The sequence below is a fragment of the Mustela nigripes genome, chromosome X (genome assembly GCF_022355385.1).
Source record: "Mustela nigripes isolate SB6536 chromosome X, MUSNIG.SB6536, whole genome shotgun sequence".
NCBI classification, from domain to species: Eukaryota; Metazoa; Chordata; class Mammalia; order Carnivora; family Mustelidae; genus Mustela; species Mustela nigripes.
The window spans coordinates 51,575,039-51,589,032 of record NC_081575.1 but is presented as its reverse complement, the minus strand read 5'-3'; positions in this window follow the sequence as shown (position 1 = coordinate 51,589,032).

The window sequence follows — 13,994 nt, the reverse complement described above, 5'->3', positions numbered from 1 at the left end:
GCTGTGGGTCTTTCATAGATAGATTGTATGAACTTCAGAAATGTTCCCTCTATCCCTATGCTTTGAAGTGTTTTAATCAGGAACGGATGCTGGATTTTTGTCAAATGCTTTTCTGCATCAATTGAGAGGACCATGTGGTTCTTGTCTCTTCTCTTATTGATTTGTTCTATTACATTGATTGATTCGCGAATGTTGAACCATCCTTGTAACCCAGGAATGAATCCCACCTGGTCATGGTGGAAAATCTTTTTAATGTGCTGTTGGATCCTGTTTGCTAGGATCTTGTTGAGAATCTTAGCATCCATATTCATCAGGGATATTGGTCTGAATTCTCCTTTTTGGTGGGGCCCTTGCCTGGTTTCAAGATCAAGGTAATACTGGCTTCATAAAAAGAGTCTGGAAGTTTTCCATCTGCTTCAATTTTCTGAAACAGCTTCAGGATAATAGGCATTATTTCTTCTTTGAAAGTTTGGTAGAATTCCCCAGGGAATCCATCAGGTCTTGGGCTTTTGCTTTTGGGAAGGTTTTAATCACTGCTTCAATCTTGTTACTAGATATCAGTCTATTCAGGTTGTCAATTCCTTCCTGGTTCAATTTTGGGAGTTTATAGTCTTCTAAGAAAACTATATTTTTTCCTATATTTCCTCTAGGTTGCTTAGCTTATTGGCATATAACTGTTGATAATAACTTCTGATGATTGTTTCTACTTCCTTGGTGTTAGTTATGATCTCTCCCTTTCCATTCATAATTTTATTATCAGCAGAAGGCACCTAGGCTTATTAACTAACCTCCGATAGCATCTTTTTTTCACATCATTTCCATTTGTCTTCTCTATGATTTGTTATTTATTTTCTGTTGAGAGGGTCTACAGAGCACACACGAAAATAAAGGACTGTGTGGGTAAATTTGCCTCCTGCTCCTTGTCACATTAATTTATTTCTTCCCCCAACCATTGAGCATTAGAATGTGGGTCAATTTGATAACATCCTGACTTATTTTTGCAGCTTATCTGCCAAACATTATTTTGGGTCTAGATTTACAGAATCTAGATAACTCATTTTTACAGTAGCAGACAAAACAAACACGAGAATATTTAAAATCTATAAAGGCTACTCCAGGAAAGCTTTGTCAAGAGTAACAGTGCCATCAAATGAGACAGAAGGAGATGATATTGAAAACTTCAAAGTGCAGGCCAAGCTATTGGCAATGCTTGATATGAGAATCGCTACCCCGGCCTTCTTTTGAGGTCCATTGGCATGAAAGATGCTTCTCCATCCCTTCACTTTCAGTCTGGGTATACCCTTAGGTTCAAAATGGGTCTCTTGTAGACAACATATGGATGGGTCCTGTCATTTTATCCAATCCGCAACCCTGTGTCATTTTATGGGCGCATTTAGGCCATTCACATTGAGGGTTATTATTGATAGATACGTTTTTATTGACACTGTGCTACCTTTGACGTCTTTCTTTCTGTAGATTGTCTCTATAGTTCTGTTTAATGCTCTTATTAGGATTTTTCCTCTTTTATAGAACCCTCCTTAATATTTCCTGCAGTGTCAGTTTGGTGGTTGCATAGTCTTTTAAGCCTTGCTGGTCCTGGAAACTCCTTATCTCTCCATCCATTTTGAATGTCAGTCTTGCTGGATAAAGTATTCTTGGATGCATGTTCTTCTCATTTAGTGCCCTGAATATATCTTTCCAGCCCATTCTGGCTTGCCAGGTCTGTGTGGACAGGTCTGACGTTATTCTGATGGGCTTTCCTCTGTACGTGAGGAGCTTCTTTGTCATAGCTGCCTTCAAGAGAGTTTCTCTACAATTATAATTCTCATATCAGACAAATTAGATTTTAAACTAAAGACTATTGTCAGAGATACAGAAGGACACTACATCATTCTTAAAGGGACTATCCACCAAGATGATCTAACAATTGTAAATATCTATGCCCCCAATATGGAAACAGCCAATTACATATGAAAACTATTAATCAAGATAAAGAGTCATATTGATATGAATACATTAATAGTAGGATACTTAACACACCTCTCTCAGAAATAGACAGATCATTGAAGCAGAAAATCAATAAAGAAACAAGAGCATTGAATGACACATTGGACCAGATGGACCTCATAGATATATACAGAACATTCCACCCTAAAACAACAGAGTACTCATTCATCTCAAGTGCACATGAAACCTTCTCCAGAATTGACCACATACTGGGTCACAAATCTGTACTCAACTGATACCAAAAGACTGAGATGATTCCCTGCATATCCTCAGATCACAATGCTTTGAAACTGGAGCTCAACTACAAGGGAAAGTTTGGAAGGAACTCAAACACCTAGAAGCTAAAGACCACCATGTTTAAGAATGCTTGGATCAACCAGGAGATCAAAGAAGAACTGAAACAATTCATAGAAACCAAATAAAATGAAGACACTTCAGTCCAAAACCTATGGGATAGAGCAAAGGCGTTCCAAAGGGTGAAATACATAGCCATCCAAGCCTCCCTCAAAAAAATTGAAAAATCCAGAATACACCAGCTGTCTCTACATCTTAAAGAACTGGAGAATCAACAACAAATCAAACCACCTCCACACAAAAGAAGGGAAATTATCAAGATTATCAAGATTAGAGCAGAGACCAATGAGGTAGAAACTAGAGATACAATATGGAACCAGAAAAGACCTCGAATAGCTAAAGGGATATTGAAAAAGAAATCCAACGTTGGTGGCATCACAATTCCGGACTTCAAGCTCTATTACAAAGCTGTCATCATCAAGACAGCATGGTACTGGCACAAAAACAGACACATAGATCAATGGAACAGAATAGAGAGCCCAGAAATAGACTCTCAACTCTATGGTCAACTAATCTTCGACAAAGCAGGAAAGAATGTATGCTTATAAAAAATAAAAAATTTAAAAAAAAAAAAAAAAGAATGTCCAATGGAAAAAAGACAGCCTCTTCAATAAATGGTGCTGGGAAAATTGGACAGCCACATGCAGAAAAATGAAATTGGACCATTTCCTTACACCACACAGGAAAATAGACTCAAAATGGATGAAGGACCTCAATGTGCGAAAGGAATCCATTAAAATCCTTGAGGAGAACACAGGCAGCAATCTCTTCGACCTCAGCCGCAGCAACATCTTCCTAGGAACAACGCAAAAGGCAAGGGAAGCAAGGGCAAAAATGAACTATTGGGATTTCATCAAGATCAAAAGCTTTTGCACAGCAAAGGAAACAGTTAACAAAATCAAAAGACAACTGACAGAATGGGAGAAGATATTTGCAAACGACATATCAGATAAAGGACTAGTGTCCAGAATCTATAAAGAACTTAGCAAACTCAACACCCAAAGAACAAATAATCCAATCAAGAAATGGGCAGAGGACGTGAACAGACATTTCTGCAAAGAAGACATCCAGATGGCCAACAGACACATGAAAAAGTGCTCCATATCACTCGGCATCAGGGAAATACAAATCAAAACCACAATGCGATATCACCTCACACCAGTCAGAATGGCTAAAATCAACAAGTCAGGAAATGACAGATGCTGGCGAGGATGCGGAGAAAGGGGAACCCTCCTACACTGTTGGTGGGAATGCAAGCTGGTGCAGCCACTCTGGAAAACAGCATGGAGGTTCCTCAAAATGTTGAAAATAGAACTGCCCTATGACCCAGCAATTGCACTATTGGGTATTTACCCTAAATATACAAATGTAGTGATCCAAAGGGGCACATGCACCCGAATGTTTATAGCAGCAATGTCCACAATAGCCAAACTATGGAAGGAACCTAGATGTCCATCAACAGATGAATGGATCAAGAAGATGTGGTATATATACACAATGGAATACTATGCAGTCATCAAAAGAAATGAAATCTTGCCATTTGCAACAACATGGATGGAACTAGAGTGTATCATGCTTAGCGAAATAAGTCAAGCAGAGAAAGACAACTATCATATGATCTCCCTGATATGAGGAAGTGGTGATGCAACATGGGGGCTTAAGTGGGTAGAAGAAGAATCAATGAAACAAGATGGGATTGGGAGGGAGACAAACCATAAGTGACTCTTAATCTCACAAAACAAACTGAGGATTGCTGGGGGGAGGGGGTTTGGGAGAAGGGGGTATGATTATGGACATTGGAGAGGGTATGTGATTTGGTGAGTGCTGTGAAGTGTGTAAACCTGGTGATTCACAGACCTGTACCCCTGGGGATAAAAATATATGTTTATAAAAAATAAAAAAATTAAAAAAAAAAAACACATTGGTGTAAACCAATTAGAATGGCAAAAACTAACAAGACAGTAAACGACAAGTGTTGGAGAGGATGTGGAGAAAGGGAAACCCTTTCTCCAACCCCAAACACTGTTGGTGGGAATGCAAGTTGCTGCAGCCACTTTGAAAAACAGTGTGGATATTCCTTAAGAAATTAAAAATAGAGCTATCCTATGACCCTGCAATCACACTACTGGGTATTTACCCCAAAGATACAGATGTAGTAAAAAGAAGGGCCATCTGTACCCCAGTGGTCATAGCAGCAATAGCCACAGTCACCGAACAGTGGAAAGAGCCAAGGTGCCTTTCAATGGACAAATGGATAAAGAACATATGGTCCATATATACAATGGAGTATTATGCCTCCATCAGACAGGATGAATACCTAACTTTTTTTATCAACATGGATGGGACTGGGAAAGATTTTGCTGAGTGAAATAAATAAAGCAGAGAAAGTCAATTATCCTATGGTTTCACTTAATTGTGGAGCATAAGGAATAACACAGAGGACATTGGGAGATGGAGAGGAGAAGTGAGTTGGCGGAAATTGGAGGGGGAGACAAACCACGAGAGACTGACGGTTTTGGAAGGGAGAAGGGTTGGGCGGCTGGTTGAGCCAGGTGGTGGGTGTTATGGAGGGCACATATTGCATGAAGCACTGGGTGTGATGCAAAAACAATGAATTCTGGAACACTGAAAAGAAATAAAATAAAATTAAATTTTCAAAAAAGAAAGAAAATACCAGGCATGATGGAAGCAAGTTATAACAGAAAAATATCGTATAAGTTTTATCCCAGATTAATGGTCAATACTAATTATTCTTTTCAATGAAAAAGAAAGTGGGTAACTAAAGTGGGAAAGGAATTCCAAATATAGTAGTTAATAAACAAAAATTCTGTCAATAGATTGCAAAGTTCAACTACAACAGATAAAATCTCTACAATCTTAGTGGAAAGGAAAATGGACAACTATATAGCCAGAGAATCTAGTTCATGGACAAGCAACCAGAAACCTCATAGTGGAAAGGAATAAAGGCAGCCAGGAGAGGGCAGTGAATACTAGAAAGTCAGAAAATATTGTACAGATCTTGAAATGAATAAAAATACATTCAGGAAGTAGCTAGCCAACCATAACGTTCAAGGTCTACAGTATAGAGACAAAGTTTTTGAGGAGTGCCTGGGTAGCTCAGTCAGTTAAGGATCTGCTTTCAGCGCAGGTCATGACCCCATAGTCCTGTGATCTAGCCCCCTGTTAGAGTCCCTGCTCAGTGGGGAGTCTTCTTCTCCCTCTGCCTGCTCCTGCATTCTCTCTCTCTCCCCTCTCTCTCTCTCTCTCTCTCTCCCCCCGCCACTCTCTCTCAAATAAATAAATAAATAATCTTTAGAGGCAAAGATGTTAAAGACTGGACTACTGCTAGCTTTTTGACAGAAGTGCCAGTGAGTTTTTAGAACCCTGCCCCTAACCTCTGGGTGAAGACAGTCATAGAAGAATTAGAAGCTTAACTGGAAGCTGAAGATTTTCTACAGATGGGCAAGACCTCAAAATGTAAATTAAATTTATTATGATGGTCTTAGTATTTGGGGAGAATTTGGAATTGCGTTACATTATTCTAAGTATTATATACTCATAAGATAGCATTTGGAAGGTACCAAGGAAAAGAAATCAAGCTCCATTGAATCATGCCATGACTTTTCTCATGGTAGCAAGAGGATGAGACTTGAAATATTAATAATGAAAACTAACAGTAAGCATTGTCAGCCCAGAGAAATTTTTCTACAGGGAAGCATTTTTGCATTCAATAATTTTCAAGAAATGGCATTGCTAACCATATATTGAGTGTAAACATTACTATTTCTTAAGGTGTCTCATTAAAAAAAACCAGGATGAAATCTCACTCCAAAATGTATCTGAAAGGGAATTCTGCTTTAACATACTTCCTGGTTGAGTATTGTATTATATAGGAGGTCAATGCTTTCCCAGCTATTTAAAGAACAATCTAGGGTTATGTATACATAGGTGTGCTAGAAAAATATCTCACGAATGCATTGCTGAGACTCTCTGGATGGTACACTCAACTTAACCCAGCATATCTATTATGCGAGAAGAAAAAAAAAAATACAGTGCTCTTTTCCTAAGGGAAAGACTCTTGTAATCTCACATTTCAGGATTTTTTTGGAGACAAGATGGCATTTGGTGGCAAGGACCCCATTTCAACTGGTCCTGAGAATTTAGCTGGATATCTACCAAAACACTTTTAATACAAATGAAATCAGTCTGAGATGTAAGAATATACACCTAGATCTCTGCAAGCAGAAAAGTGATTAGTTTTTGCAATGTAAAACGTGTGGAGTCATGAATCTGTGGGGAGATATCAAGAGATAAAGAGAAGGGGGAGGGAGCCTCCATAAGCTGGCTCCTGGAAAGTGATACAACACCAGAGTGCAAAATCAGAACCCTTATAAAACTGCTCTTGAGAGACATCCCTCTCTGAAAAGGGCCCTGGAAATGAAAAGGCAAAATTCTAAGTAGAGCATTGTGGTCTCAGGCTACAAGAAGCTGCAGAGCAAATGGGGAATCCCTGAAGCAGTAGAGTACCTGAGTAGCAGAGCCACGAAGCAGGTTATGGTCACCGAGTCCAGAAAGGGGCTCAGCTCCAATCACCATAAAATGTAAGCTGGACTGGTCAATAATCTCTCTTCTATTGGGTAGCCTGTAAAATATCTGGAACCTGTACCCGCGACCAGGCAAAAACTCACAGAGCACTCGCAGCCCAGAAAGGCCTTAAGAGCAGCACCCAGACATGATCCAGAAGTTTTGAATATGCGCAACAGATTTAGAATTACAAAGGGCAGTGGCACTCCTGGGACCCTGGGACTACATCTGAAAGAGTTGCGTTGGCACACACCATGAGAGGCTGTGGTTTTTGGCACCCCATATAGAAGTGGAGACTATTTGTCCTAGAGGGTTTATTAAAGAACAGACTGAATTTTCTGCTCTGGGCCAGATGTTCAGCTGCAGCTATTTTTGCCCTGATCTTCTGAAGAGGAGCAGAAAGCCCCCAAGGAAGAAAAGCCACGCAGAAGACCAGGCTGAGCTCAGTTCCTGACAGGGGTGGGGCAACTCCACACAGGCAGGGATACCTGAAAAACACCAGGGAAGGCCCCTCCCCCAGAAGACAGGCTGGAAAACTAGGTAGACAACAATTCTATGGATCCCATAAGACTATAAAATACCCACACCAAGGGAAAAGTATACATTGAGCTCCAGGTGTGGCCCCATGGCTTGTGGGGTTTTTTTGTTTGTTTTCTTTTCTTTTTCAGATATTTATTATATCAACTTCTTTTTCATAGTATCTTTTTAAATTGTATTTTTCACACCTATGTTTTCTATAGAGATACATGCTTTATTTTAGTCCTTTTTTCACTACTCGATTTTACCTTTATATAGATACAAGTTTTACTCCCCTTAAAATTCAACACATAGTGTCCTTTAACACAAAGACCAAAATATACCTAGGAAAAACTAAAAACCAGATTTTGTCCACACTGGGAGATTATAGCCCCCTTCACCTCCTCCCATTTTTAATTTTTTTTTTAATTTTTGAATTTAAAAAATTGTATTGGGTTTCATTTTGTCTTTGTTTTTTGGTTTTTTGGGATTTTTTTGTTTGTTTTTGTGGTGGCTTCAGTTAGCTCTGGATTTTTCTAGGATACATCTTGCTTGGGTCATGGTTGAGATTTTGGACTCTACTCATTCACTCAAATATTCCTTGAGAAAATGACTAGGAGAAGGAACACTCAACAAAGGAAAGAAACAGAGACAATGTCACTGCCACAGACCTAATGGATATAGATAGAAGCAAGATGTCACAGATAAATTCAGGATAGCAATCATAAAGTCAATAGCTAAGCTTGAAAAAAAATTAGTGACAATATAGAATCTATAAAAGCAGAAATGAAATCTAATCAGGCTGAACTAAAAAATGTTACGAATGAGATGAAGTCTAAACTGGATACTCTAACAGCCAGGGTAAAGGAGGGAGAAGAACAAATCAGTGATCTAGAAGATAAGGTGATACAAGGGAAGGAAGCTGGATAACACAGGGATCAGTAGTTAGTAGTCTGTGAAAATAGACTTAGAGTGATCAAAAATGTCATAAAACATTCCAGTGTCAGAATTATTGGGATCCCCGAGGGGGTGGAGAGAGAGAGGACTAGAAGAGCAATAAGTGAGAACTTCCTTAATCTGGGGAAGAAAATGAGCATTCTAGTCTGAGAGACAGAGAAAACCTCTCCCAAAACCAATAAAAATAGATCAATACCACAACATATCAGAGTGAAGTTTGTAAATTTTACAGCCAATGAAACTATCTTGAGAGTAGCCAGGGAGAGGAGGTTCCTTACATATGGAGGGAGAAACATAGGAATAATGAAAGACTTGTTCCCTGAGACCTGGCAACCCAAAAAGGGCTGGCAAGACATATTAAGGGTATGGAAGGAAAAGAACATGCAGCCAAGAATACTTATCCAGAAAGACTGTCATTCAGAATGGATGGAGAGATAAAGAGCTTTCAGGATAGGCAGAAACTGAAAGAATATGTGACCACCAAGCCAGAGCTCCAAAAAATATATATTAAAGGGGATTCTATAAGTGAAGAGAGACCCCAAGAATCACATAGAACAGAAAGAAACAAGGAAAATACATAGGAACAGGCATTTATAGGCAATACAATGGCACTAATCTCATATCTCTCAATAGTTATTCTGAGTATAAAGGGGGTGAATGCTCCCATGAAAAGACACAGGGTTTCAGATTGGACAAAAAGCAGGACCCATCCATCTGCTGTCTACAAGATACTCATTTTGAACCTAAAGACACCTCCAGATTGAAAATGAGGGGATGGAGAACTATTTGCCATGCTAATGGACCTCAAAAGAAAACTAGAGTAACAGTCCTTATATCAGACAAATTAGATTTTAACCCAAAGACTGCAGAGAGAGATGTAGAGGGACTCTATATCATACTTAAGGTGTCTATCCAAAAATAAGATCTAACAATTTGAAATATCTATGTCCCCAGTATGGGAGTAGCCAAATAAATAAACCAGTTAATAACCAAAATAAAGAAACATATTGATAATAATACATTAATAGTAGATCTCTCAACACTCCACTCACAGCAGTGGAAAGATCATCTAAGCAGATGATCAAAAAAAAAAAAAGAGCTTTGAATAACTCATTGGAAGAGATGGACTTTGAAGAAATATACAGAACATTCCACCCTAAAACCCGATTGTACAAATTCTTCTCAGGTGCACATGGAACATTCTCCAGAAAAGATCACATACTGGGTCACAAATCAGGTCTTAACTGATACCAAAAGATTGAGATTATTCTCTGCGTATTTTCAGACCATGATACTCTGACACTGGAATTCAACCAAAAGAAGAGATTTAGAAGGAACTCAAACACTTGGAAGTTAAAAAGCACCATGCTAAAGAATGATGGGTCAACCAGGAAATGAAAGATTAACTCAAGCAATTCGCTGAAACTATAAGGATGAGAACCCATCAGTCCAAAACCTATGAGATACTACAAAGGTGGTCCTCAGAGGGAAATACATAGCCATCCAAGCCTCTCTCAAAAAAAAAAAAAAAGAAAAGAAAAAGAAAAATCCCAATGCACATGCTAACCTTAGACCAAAATGACCTGGAGAAAGAACAACAAATAAAGCCTAAACCAAGCAGGAGAAGAGAAATAATAAAGATTAGAGCAAAAATCAGTGAAATAGAAAGCAGGAAAACAGAACAGGTCAACAAAACTAGAAGCTGGCTTTTTGAAAGAATTAATAAGATTGATAAACCTCCGGCCAGACTTATCCAAAGGAAAAGGAAGGACCCAATTAATAAAATCATGAATAAAAGGGGAGAGATCATGATTAACACCTAGGAAATAGGAAAAAATATTAGAAATTACTACCAGCAGCTATATGCTAAAAAATTAACCAATCTAGAAGAAATGGATGCATTCCTGGAAACTTAAAAACTAGCAAGACTGAAACAGGAAGAAATAGACAATATGAATAAACCAATATCTAGAAAGGAAATTGAAGCAGTAATCAAAAGCCTCCAAGAAACCAGAGTCCAGGGCCTAATGGCTTCCCAGGCAAGTTCTACCAAACATTTAAAGAATTAACACCTATTCTACTAAAGCAGTTTCAAAAAAAATAGAAATAGAAGGAAAACTTCCAAACTTGTTCTATGGGGCCAGGATTATCCTGACTCTAAACAGACAGAGACTGAACCAAAAAGAGGAATTACAGACTAATATCCCTGATGAATATGGATGCCAAAATACTGAACAAGATCCTAGCCAGAAAGATCCAACAGTACATTAAAAATATTATCCTCCATGACCAAGGGGATTTATTCCAGAGGTGCAAGTCTGGTTCAACATTCTCAAATCAATCAGCATGATAGATCACATGAATAAAAGAAAAGACAAGAACCATAGGATCCTCTCAATTGATGCCAAAAAGACATTTGGCAAAATACAGCATCATTTCCTGATTAAAACTCTTCAAAGTATAGGGATGGAGGGAACATATCTCAATATCATAAAAGCCATTTATGAAAAGGCCATGGTGAATATCATTATCAATTGGGAAAAACTGAGAGCTTTTCCCTTAAAGTCAGAACATTAGAGGAATGCCCACTCTCACCACTGTTGTTCAACATAGTGCTAGAAGTCCAAGCATCAGCAATCAGACAACAACAAAAAAAAATAAATAAATAAAAGGCATTCAAATTGACAAAGAAGAAGTAAACTCACTTTGCAGATGACACGGTACTTAATGTGGAAAACCCAAAAGCCTCCACCCTCAAATTACTAGAATTCATACAGCAATTCAGCAATGTGGCAAGATACAAAACCAATGCATAGAAATCCGTTACATTTCTATACATTAACAATGTTATTATAGAAAGAGAAATAAGGAACAACTCCATTTACAATAGCACCAAAAACCATAAGACACCTAGGAATAAACCTAACCAAAGAGGTAAAGGATGTATACTCTAGAAACTATAGAACACTTATGGAAGAAATTGAGGCAGATGCATTAAGATGAAAACATTCCATGCTCATGGATTGGAAGAATAAGCATTGAGAAAATGTCCATTCTGCCCAGAGCAATACTTTCAATGCCATCGCTATTAAAATACCACTGGCATTTTTCAAAGAGCTGGAACAGACAATCCTAAGATTTGAATGGAAGCAGAAAAGACCCCAAATTGCTAAGGAAATGTTGAAAAAGAAAAACAAAACCAGGACCATCAAGTTGCCTGATTTCAAGCTTTACTACAAGCTGCAATGACCAAGATAGCATGGTACTGACACAAAAAGAGACACATAAACCATGATGTTAAAAGTAGAGCTAGCCTATGACCCAGCAATTGCACTACTAGGTATTTACCCCAAAGATACAGATGTAGTGAAAAAAGGGGGCATAAACACCCCAATGTTCATAGCAACAATGTCCACAATAGCCAAGTTGTGGAAGGAGCTGAAATGTCCTTCAACAGATGAATGGATAAAGAAGATGTGGTCCATATATACAATGGAATATTACTCAACCATCAGAAAGGATGAATACCCACCATTTACATTGGCATGGATGGAACTGGTGGGGATTGTGTTAAGTAAAATAAATCAAGCAGAGAAAGACAATTAGCATATGGTTTCCCTCATATGTGGAACATAAGGAATAGCATGGAGGACCACAGGGGAAGGGAAGAAAAACTGAATGGAAAGAAATCAGAGAGGGAAACAAACCCTGAGAGACTATAGATTCCAGGAAACAAACTGAGGGTTTCAGAGGGGAGGGTGGGGGGGTGGGGTAGCTGGGTGATGGGTATTGAGGTGGCTACGTGTTGTGATGAGCACTGGGTGTTATACGCAACTAACAAATCATTGAACACTACATCAAAATCTAATGGTGTACTATACCATGGCTAACTGAGTGTAATTTAAAAAAACAAAAGGAAAGAAAAAGAAAAAAGAAAAGAGAAGTATTTCACAAATAATGGATTCTCAGAATAGCAATGACTATATGTGTAGTTAAAATTTATATTTAAAAAATTTTGGAGTACTACTTTATCTTAACCTTGGAGCTTTCAACTACAGTTAATTCTTTGTGAAAAGCATTTAAGCTTTATCCTCTAGCTCCAACAGGAGGTAATGCTACGAAAACTCAATTTATTAAAGACTTAGAGACAGAGCTTGAAGAAAATTGAGCTATCACAGTCATGCTCTCAGGGAACAGACTTAAAGTTTTCTGTGATTTGCTGAAGGACATAGTAAAATAAATTAGCAGAGCTGGGACTAACCAACATCTAGGTTCCAGCTCAATTCTCTTTCCATTATCCATATGGATCGAAATATAAAGACAATTATATGATGTAAGAAAGTGGTCCAGTTTCATTCTTTAGTATATTGTTGTCCAGGTTTTCCAACACCATTTTTTGAAGAGGCTGTCCTTTCCCACTGGATATCCTTTCCTGCATTGTCAAAGAATAATTTACCATTTAGTTGTGGATTCAATTCTTGGTTTTCCAATCTGTTATATTGCTCTATGTGTCTATTTATATTCCAGTACCAAGCTGTTTTGGTCACTACAGTGTTGTAATATAACTTGAAGTCCAGAATTTTGATGTCTCCAGTTTTCCATTGCTTTCTTGAAGTTGCTTTGACTATTCAGGGCTTTTTGCAGTCCCATACAAATTTTAGGGTTGTTGTTCTACCTCTGTAAAAAATGCTGTCAGTATTTTGAGATTGCATTAAATGTGTAGATTACTTTGGGTAATATAGAAATTTTGACAATATTTGTTCTTCCAATCCATGAACATAAAATAAATTAACTTTATTAAAGGCCTAAATGTGAGAACTGAAACCATAAAAATCCCAGAGGAGAACACATGCAGTATTTTCTTTAAGATTGGCCATCACAACTTCTTTCTAGATATGACTCTTGAGGAAAGAGAAACAAAAACAAGAATAAACTACAGGAACTTCATCAAAATAAAAAGCTTCTGCACAGAGAAGGAAACAATCAACAAAACTAAAGGGCAGCTTACTGAATGGGAGAAGATAGTTGTAAATGACATATCTGATAGATGTTTAATATCTAAAATCTATAAAGAACTTATCAAACTCCACACCCAGAGAACAATCCAATCAAGAAATGGGCAGAGGACATGAATAGACATTTCTCCAAAGAAGACTTGCAGATGGCCAACAGACACATGAAAAGGTGCTCAACATCACTGATCATCAGGGAAATGCAAATCAAAACTACCATGAGATATCACCTCACACCAGTCAGAATGGCTAAAATCAATGACAAAAGACACAAGTGTTGCTAAGAATGTGGAGGAATGGGAAAATATAAAAGATGCTCTTGATGGCACTATAAACCGGTGCAGCCTCACTGGAAAACAGTATGTATATTCCTCAGAAAGTTAGAAATAGAATTTCTTTGTGATCTAGGAACTGCACTATAAGTTATTTACCTAAGAATACAAAAATACTAATTTGAAGTGACACATACACCCCCATGTCTATAGCAGCATTATCTGCAATAGACAAATTGTCCAAAAATCCCAAGTGTCCAGTGGCTGATAAATGGATATATTTATATTTATA